Genomic DNA, 9187 nt, shown 5'->3' with positions numbered 1-9187 from the left:
ATGCTAAATAAATAAATAAGGACCTTTTTTTTTAAAACTAGAGCGGTGATCTTCTGTTATATCATATACTATGTGTATAAATGACAATATTGACATACCTTATGAGTACAGAACTAAGTGAACAGTAATCTTTTGTAATATTCAGCCTATAGAAGTTATTATTTATGAGTTATTAATATGCTATGATATAAGTAGTCAATAGGAATTAAAATAACTGCAAATATGATTTTTTTACAACATTATTTTAAAAATAGATTAAAACAAATATTTTGGAATATTTCTGCTACTCTTGTTATATTACCTTATTGTAAAGAGCTGCACAGACTGTTGGCACTATATAAATCCTGTATAATAATAATTATAGTAATAATAATACTCTCCTCTATAGTGTATATTAGCATCCTTTGGTTTATAGATCAGTGTCTCTAATTTTAGACATTCAGTTATGATCTGTTTTCAATGTGTTTTATGACAAGAACACTGACAATTACTTTTGTTATAGGTTTGAACTGATAAACAATAACTTGTGACAAAGACTAGACAAGTGACAGGTTTTTGTGAACCTGTTGTAGTAGGTCATAGTGCTGGCAGAGGTCCGGCAAGATTCTTCTCATGTTGTAATGCCAAGAAGAGCTTTTGAATATTTAACGAAACTATATTAGTCCCAAGCAGCTGCCTTTCCCGGATTACCAGCTGCTCAAACAAAAAACTGACAGTAAATATGTCACACATAGTAACTTGAAGGAGAAACAAAAATGTGTGCTTAACCTTTCTTTCAAGTTCATCCAAAACAAGGTCTTCATCAAAGGCAACACAGCAGGTTGGCTGTGTGTTGGGCTCTGTGTAGTAAGATCAGCCACATGACACTGTGATGCGTGAAGAAATACAGGCATAGGTTTTCACGCAGCTGCCACTCTGCAGATTCAATAAAGCGGCGCAAAAGAGGCCACTATATAAATTGCAATAATCTGCAGACATTACCTTTCAGACATTCAATCACTGAAAGAAGGTTGCTCTAGGTTACTTTTTTTTACATTGCTTTTTTGCCTTACTGAATAAGCCCTATATTTTTCATTCAGAAATTAGCCTATGTCACAGTTCTAACTTATCCATTTACTGTCATTGCATACTGAAACCAAATATGATGAATGTTGGTGAGGTACTCTTCTGCTTCTAAGCAGTTCTGTAAATATGGATAAATGGCTTATTCATTGAGCCTAACTGCCGCAGTCCGTGTTATCGTAATACCTAATAGGAGCATAGCAGACTCTTTCCTAATAAGTATTGTAGTGTGTGCGAGCCAAGGAAACTGCTTCCACTGAATTGCCCTGAGAAGACTTACAGTTATACCTTTGCTGCGTAGCATGTCACCAAATAGAGGAAATACCTTGTTTCCTGACGTCTGCAGCAGAATTTCCACTGTGGAATGTCAGTATGTTTACATTCTGTGGGCTTGACTTTTTTTTTTACTTAAAGGGGTTCACATATCAAAAGTCTGCAGCTTCCAGCCTTTAATATTGAGATTCTGTTCTTCTGTGGTATTTTGCATCTTGGTGTTGTAGACATGCCACCAGGGATCAAAGCATAATGCTGCTGAGATCCCACTTCATTTGGTAGAGCAAGCATGTGCATGCCATCTGTTCTATCTGATAGAAAACAGCGGTAAACGGCTCAAACTGTGGCCAAAAAAGGCTTTAGTGCTCAGAGATGAGATGCAAGGCACCTTGTAAGCTACATCTGGTTTACATAGTAATTTACATTGTATAAATGTTCAATACACAACCTCTGTTCTTTACATCAGTGCATAAGAAATAATTCATTTCATAGACGGAAACTTGCAAAAGATGCACGGTGGGAGGAGGGAAAACTGATGTGACGCTACCTATCTAAGGTATCCGTTTTCTTTATCATAATTAACCCGAAACCGGTTCTCATTTTCCAATAAACACTGTAGGAATGACAGCTGAAATCTGATTGGTGGGGATGAGCCACACCTCCATGTTTCCATTTCTCCAGCTTTTAGGAATCAGCTTCCTTCCTATTATGGAACTATGTGTTGAACTTGAACGACTTAAAGTGTATTTTCCACTTTTGCAGCCAAATTGGGAAAACACCTACTTTGTATTTGGTATATAGCATAATTTAAAAAATATTTAAAGGTAAGACAATTAAAAAAAATATTTTAGATAAGCTCTGTGAATGGGAACACATAACAAATACACAATGGGATTTTCTCAAATTTGACTACTAAAAGTGGAACTAACCTGTTTACAGCAGGCTGGAAAACTGGAGTCCATGCCAATTTCTGCTGTATGTTCTATAATTCAGTTACAGAAACACAAATGCGCTTATGTTAACACTTATCAGGTTTTCAGAAAGCTAATACCAAAAGCAGTGGCTTCAGATTCCTGCAGTAAGAAGAGTGGAGGAGGATCTGGTTGCTTTTTGGTTTCTATACTTTCCAGTGTACATTGTCATTGTTTTTGCATTGCATTGTCCTTTTGGATAAGCCTGGTCATTTAGAGGCTGTATTTCTTAAATATCTGCAGTATGCTTTATGTTATAAACCTTAGAAAAAAACATCTAAAGAAAATGTTTAAATTACATTTGATTTGAAATAATGTATACAAAATAAAAGTGCAATATAGATTACAGCAATACAATAATAGAAGCCCACCCCCCTAAACAAATAAATAAACATAGTTTTTTTTATTTGCAGAATATAAACAACACATGGCTACAAAGATAAAGCAACAATCATTTAAAGGAGAACTATGAGGTGAGTGCTTTTCACTCACCTCATAGTTCTAGCCGACCTGTGACAATGAGACTGTCACAGGTCGGCTCAGTAGATCGGGAGGTGAGCGAACACATACCGGGTTCGCTCGCCTCTCGATCCTGTCACGGCTCTCTGCCGTGACTGGGGGAGGGGCTGGATTCCCCTCTCCCCGCTCCGATCTGCCAGCGCTGACTGGCGGAACGGACAGGGGAGGGGGCGGGTACAGCTGGCTCTGCCTCTAGATAGGCAGAGCCAGCTGTCACTCACGCAGCTGGGCGGATACCGTCATCTACGTTGGGATCCGCTCCGGCTGCGGCATCTCAGTATACCGCGAGCTGTAGCTCGCGGTATACTGAGCTTAGGGTAACGGGAGGACGCTAGTTTGTGTCCTCCCGTTACCCTAAGGAGAACTATGTGGAAAAACACTGACCCCATAGTTCTCCTTTAAATGCTCACTTTTACATTGTTTTATGAAGGAAATGTTCTAAGCAGCAGGAAAATTATATTAAAGGAGAACTATGAGGTGAGTGCTTTTCACTTACCTCATAGTTCTAGCCGACCTGTGACAATGAGACTCCCGGATCCCGGCACAATTGTCGGGATCCGCTTCAGCTGCGGCGTCTCAGTATACCGCGAGCAGCAGCGGTATATGTGATAAACACAGAGGAAGTGACAGATCCTCTTTATGGAGTCATCAGAGGTCTATTAGACCCTTAATGTCACCTATGGACCCATCAGCTTCTTCTCCAGCCACCGCAGCTGGAGAAATGACAGCCTGAAACAGGAAGTGGCAAAATCTTTGTCGCTTCTGGGTTCAGTAGCACAATGGGTGTGTGCTGATCTTCCTCTGGTGAAGCTGCAGACACCAGCCAAGTCAGTCCTGGGCCCGCACAGGGGTAGCGTAACCCAGGATACATGGTACAGGCGGTAGAGGGGGCAGCACCCTTTCAGGCCCATACATGTAATCTATACAACCACCTAGATCACTTGTACCTGAAAGCCAAAAAGGCAGCTGCAAAAATTGATACTAAGATTGGATGTTTGTAGTAAACAGGTTCATTTCACCTTATTTTGTACTTTACTACATCTGCTCCTAAATCCCTTAAGGTGTTTGTTTAGCATAAGTCTGTGAAGGTTCTTATTCATCCAGATCATGGTATATCTGTGCATTTGCCTTGATTTATTTTCTACAGATATGTTTAGCATAAGGTTCATTATCTATTTTTAATGTAACTTTGTCGTGTAAAATATAACTTGCTCTTATTTTTCATATTTTTCATTTATGGCACCTATAATTGCTAGAAAGGATATATTTGTTTCAAGAGAAAAAATATATAATTATTTTCATTTTGAAATGATTGAGGAAGGGTTAGACACCTTGTCAGGTTTTTTTCTGCTATCCAATGTGCTGTAGAGATTTCCCTGGCAGAGGTTCCAGCCTTCCCCTACTCTACTATATTTTCCCTCCCTTCCCGCACGGTGAAATTGTTAAAAGGACTAAAACTAAGGGGTAATATAACTAAGCTCTCGGTAAAAGCAACAACCTGACAGGGGTTCTAATATTTCCCTACTGTATCCAAAACACTTTAGAGCTGAGCGCCGGTGAGATTACAAAACTACCCTTGCAGTGGGGCTTTCTGCACACTGCAAGGGGTAAATGCTTATTTTTGGTTAGGGTACCATTTAAAAGCAGTTTTAATTACCTTATCCCACGCGGTCACAGACTTCCTCCTCCCTATGTGACCAGTCCCCTGGAAGCTGCTTCTATCTGGCGCTCCGCCAGACAGTCACACTTTGATGTGATCACATACAATGCAGGACCAGAAGTCTTGCATTGTAAGTGAGGACGTTGAGGGCCTGCTCACAGCCCAGAGCATTGTGGGACAGAGGAGAGTGCAGGCTGCTGATAAGGTAAGAAATCTGTTTTTTTAATAATACCCTAGGCTAAAATGAACATTTATCCTTTCAGTGCAGGAGAGTCCCACTGCAAGGGTAGTTTTGCAATTTTCCCCTTTTTCTTTCATTGCACAGTGACGTATCGCTCACGTATACTGCATGTGGTACACACGCATTCACTAGTCAGCTCTTTCTGTTCCTAGACCCACCCCACTCATGCCACATCATTATAATTCAGTAAACAGAAGCAGAATTGGGCAGAATTTCCCTTTGATTATGTAAAACTCCTAATAGGCTACTGTGAGGCTAGAAAAAAATTAGGTTGTTTAGGCAAAGTCACATGTGTGAAAGTGCTCTGCTGCTTCTAATAGGAAATTATAGGCTAAACTTAGGGACATATTGTTTAACCATCTGTTTTACAACAATAAATTGTGCTGATTAATTCTAGTTAGACCATCACAATTTAGAATTCAAGTGCAGGTCTACTTTAAAGATCATTTACTGGCATCAAGAGAAGGAAATCATAAAGCTATGTACACTTTAAAGTAGCCACTGTGGTAAAGTCATAAAGCGCTCCGGAAAGTCATACAAACAGTCACTTCCGATTCACTTGATTAACACTGCCACCGTGTGTATTTGATCCTTATTTTGCAGACCAAAGCGACAGTGGCATAGTGATTTGCTAAAATTATTGCTGTTAAATGCATGGAGGACCTCATGTCCACCCTGAAGGTACCAAGGAATCTATCCAGCAGCAGTGGTTCTACTGGATGGAATTGACGCATACCTCAGAATATATTACACTCTCTACCATTTCCCCAGATTAAAGTATCATGCCCAATAGGTACTTGCAGATCCAGGTCCCTGAGATTCCTCAGGCAGCATCTCATTATGTCAAGTGGAGGGGCCGACCCCCCTTCTGGCCAGAGCATTCCAGGTTGCTAAGAGCTCATAGCAACCTGTGACACTCTGGGCAGTGTCCCGCCCAGCTCACTGACATCACAGGTTGCCAGGAGCTGAACGGGATGCTCTGGCTGGTGTCCCATCCAGCTCCTGGCAACCAGTGGCGTCAGTAAGCTGGGCGGGACGCCATGCACCATGAACCGCGCCCCCAACCCAGAATGTTCACCACGAGTCGCAGTCACCCTCCCCGCTCCCTGGGACGTGCACCAAAAATAACTAAATCCTCCAGAACGTGAATCACAAGCACCCTACCCCCCACCTCAGATTGCGAGACATCTAGGGATGCCCCTGCCTCCAACTCTTCTTTTACTTCCCTCATTCTTTCAGTTATGCTCCCTGGAACATGTTAATGTCTTTCCACACACACTTCCAATGATGGCAGGACCTGAATTACCCAGCTGCTGGTCATGACCACACTCAGGGCTGGATTTCCCACAAAGCCACCAAGGCCTGGCCACGCACAATGTGGCAGGGGTATGGAATTCCAATCTCCTGACGCCCGGGACATGCAGTCTTGGGCACCAGGCGGGTAGATTGTTTTCTACACTTAGCCCTGCTTCGTGCAAGCAGGGCTAAATGTAGAGGGGGGGGGAAGCTGCAGCTCGTTTTGTACAAGTGATCTCGGCGATGACGTCGAGATCACTTGTATGCAGCCTGCAGATCTGTCCCCCCAGAGCGGGAATAGGGAGAGGACCTGTAAGTAAAAGTGAAACTGCAGCAAAGAAACATCATGTCCATCCCCTGCTAGACTGTGCTGTGGGGCAGAGCTGTATGAATATTAGGACAAGATATACAGAAATACATATCCTTTGGGGGATAAAACAGATCCCATATATGTATTTCATATGTGTATTTAGCTGTTTGCCTGGAGTTTAGTTTTAAAGAATGTAGAAAGAAAGTACACAACATTGTTATAGTTATGAAATTGTCATTAAGATGTGAAGAATTTCTTGCCTAAATTTGGAAGGTGGTTTTGGTCGATTTCATAGCTGCCTTTCATAAATATTTAATAGAACTGGAAAAAGAATTGATGCGGTTCCACAAGTTGATGTTTTTCACATCACATCAGTTCAGCCACTGCCGCTTCAGGTAATCCTCTGTTCCTCACATGCTGTATTTTAGTTGAATTAGTAGAAAAGTATCTTAATGCATTCGTGCCAAGACATGTATTCCAATCAGTTTAAAAGCAAGCAGCTGCTTTTGTTGATTAGTTGGTTGCCTTGCCAATGCAAGAACGTATTGTTTTCATCAGAACACTTGAAATGGCATTTACTTAAGTAATGTATGCAAGAATATACTAACTAATCCACATAACAAACAATTCCTGCATTTTGCCTCAATATTTAGAAATTTCATAAACAGGCTGACCCTGGAATATTTCACTATGTGGAAATTTTAAATAGTATATGATTTATTGGACCCCAGTCCTAGCTATGATTATGAGTCAGTGTCAGCCTAAGTCAGAGGTACACAATAGTTAGTCACGCCAGATTACGCCTTGAATAAACAACCAACACTGGCAAGCCCATTGTCAATGAACACAAGATGCAGGGTCATTGCTAGGATTGTGAAAGAACTGGGGCATCCTTGGGCACCCTGAGGAAAGATGATGCAGCACATATAGGGTGCAGCTGAACTGTACCAACAGTGGGAGTAGTTTAAGGGGGCATGGTAAGATAAAACCTGGTCCTACTTGCTACACACAAATGCTACAATCCCTGTACCCACAAAATATGCATTTTTTACTCATATAACCCTCAGCACAAAGGATCATTTAAACAAAAATGAAACTCTTCCAATGCATATGCTTTTCTGCTTGAGGAATAAAGACATAGGGGCCTATTCACTGAGCTGCCGTAGGCAGCCGAGTGAATGACCGACCTAAAGTGAAGTGAGCCGAACGCTGTTCGGCTATTCACTTCAGGCTGGTACGGCTGATTTCAGCCGTATATTGGCTGAAATCAGCCGTACATCGGGTGGCTTCGGGTCGGTCGAACATGCTCAGACCCGAAGTGCAGAAGGAGTTCGACTCAGCCGATCCAACATCTGGATCGGCTAAGCCGAACCTCCGACAGGCTACTCGCTGCTGTTCGGTTTATTCTTATAGATGCCGAACAGCAGTGAGTGAATAGCCGAATGCCGCTGAGCTTTTCTGCTCGGTCTCTCTGTGGGACCGAGCAGAACAGAAAAATAGTAAAAAAAAGTAGAAAAATAAAAATAGAAAACGATTGTGCGGAGCTAGCAATGACAGCTAGCTCCGCCCAACAGTTTTCTATTGGTCGGCGGTTCTGCTGCCGTTAAAAAAAAATATTATTTTTTTTTGGCTATAGATTCCATGCTAGATTCCTATTGGCTATTTCAATTTGCAATAGCCAATAACAAACTAGCTATTGTACCCGCCCTCTGCTGCTGTCAATCAGTAGTGGGGACCTGATGGAGAACTGCAGCAGAGGGCGGGTGCAATGCTAGTTTGCTATTGCAAATTGAAATAGCCAATAGGAATCTAGCAATGCATTCCTATGGCCAAAATTTTATTTAATTTTTTCTATTGTGACACGGCTCAGAATTAAAAAAGAAAAAGCAGTGTTTCTCTCCTTGGCGGCCAGGAGCGGGAGACTCCCGGAGCGCCCGGGAGAGTTAGGCTGTCCGGAGATCAGTGTCCCTGGTTAGCTGGTAACCAGGGACGCTGATCTCTCTGCAAGTGGCCGGAGCCAGCCGTAAGATCACGGCTGGCTCCGCCCAGCAGTCAGAAGCAGGCTGTCGTCCGGCCAATAGCAGGCTGTCGTTCCAGTCACATCAGTTTCTGTACAGAGAAGCTTACACATCTAATGTCCCCCCCCCCCACAGTCACATCAGTCTCTGTGGGGGGGACATTAGAGTGTAAGCTCCTCTGTACAGAGTTTTTGTAACGTACAACACAGAATACCGACCACAGTGGTCAGGAGTATGTCACACACTGCCAAGTGTACATAGTGCAGTGGTCCGCAGTATGGAACATACAGCACAGCATCCAAATTACAATGGTTAGAAGTACTCAGTGGACTGATAAATATGTAAATACTTGAATATCCATAGCCTGCCCATGGGTTCACTTTGGAACTCTGAGATCCCTGTGACCTGTCTTTCCTATTAAAAGGTGCTGCCTGTCTACCTCATTGATTTTTACATTGTGAAGAATTCAACAGTGGGAAATGTGAACATGTCCTTTGTAGGAGATGGAGACTCCAAGGAGGTGGGTGGGGACATATTTTAATATGTAGGAAGGAGATCTCACTATTTTAATTATCATAAGATATAACAAGCCAATGACTTAATTCACCAGGCTCCAACTATAATTTAAATGTCACTTTTGGGCGGCATTACCTTTTAATGATCTTTGTAAAATGGTGGAAAAATTGTATTTGTTTTCCAAATAAACAGTGAATTAAAATAAATATATCCATACTTAATTTTAGGTACTTTCCCATTGCTAAAAATATTATATTGGTTAAATAGCAGATACTGGAGTTAGCCTGCAATAAAATAATTAGCAATATTTATGTGGTTCAG

General features: G+C 41.8%; 1 protein-coding gene across 1 annotated transcript in view; it reads left to right on the top strand.

The window, feature by feature from the left end:
• Positions 1–9187, top strand: part of WIF1 (WNT inhibitory factor 1) — a 51053-nt gene that overhangs the window by 801 nt on the left and 41065 nt on the right. The window lies entirely within an intron of this gene.

Source organism: Nanorana parkeri, unplaced genomic scaffold, assembly GCF_000935625.1.
Source record: "Nanorana parkeri isolate BGI_ZX_2015 unplaced genomic scaffold, ASM93562v1 scaffold1726, whole genome shotgun sequence".
In the NCBI taxonomy this organism is placed as follows: domain Eukaryota; kingdom Metazoa; phylum Chordata; class Amphibia; order Anura; family Dicroglossidae; genus Nanorana; species Nanorana parkeri.
This window is presented reverse-complemented; position numbering and strand designations above follow the sequence as displayed.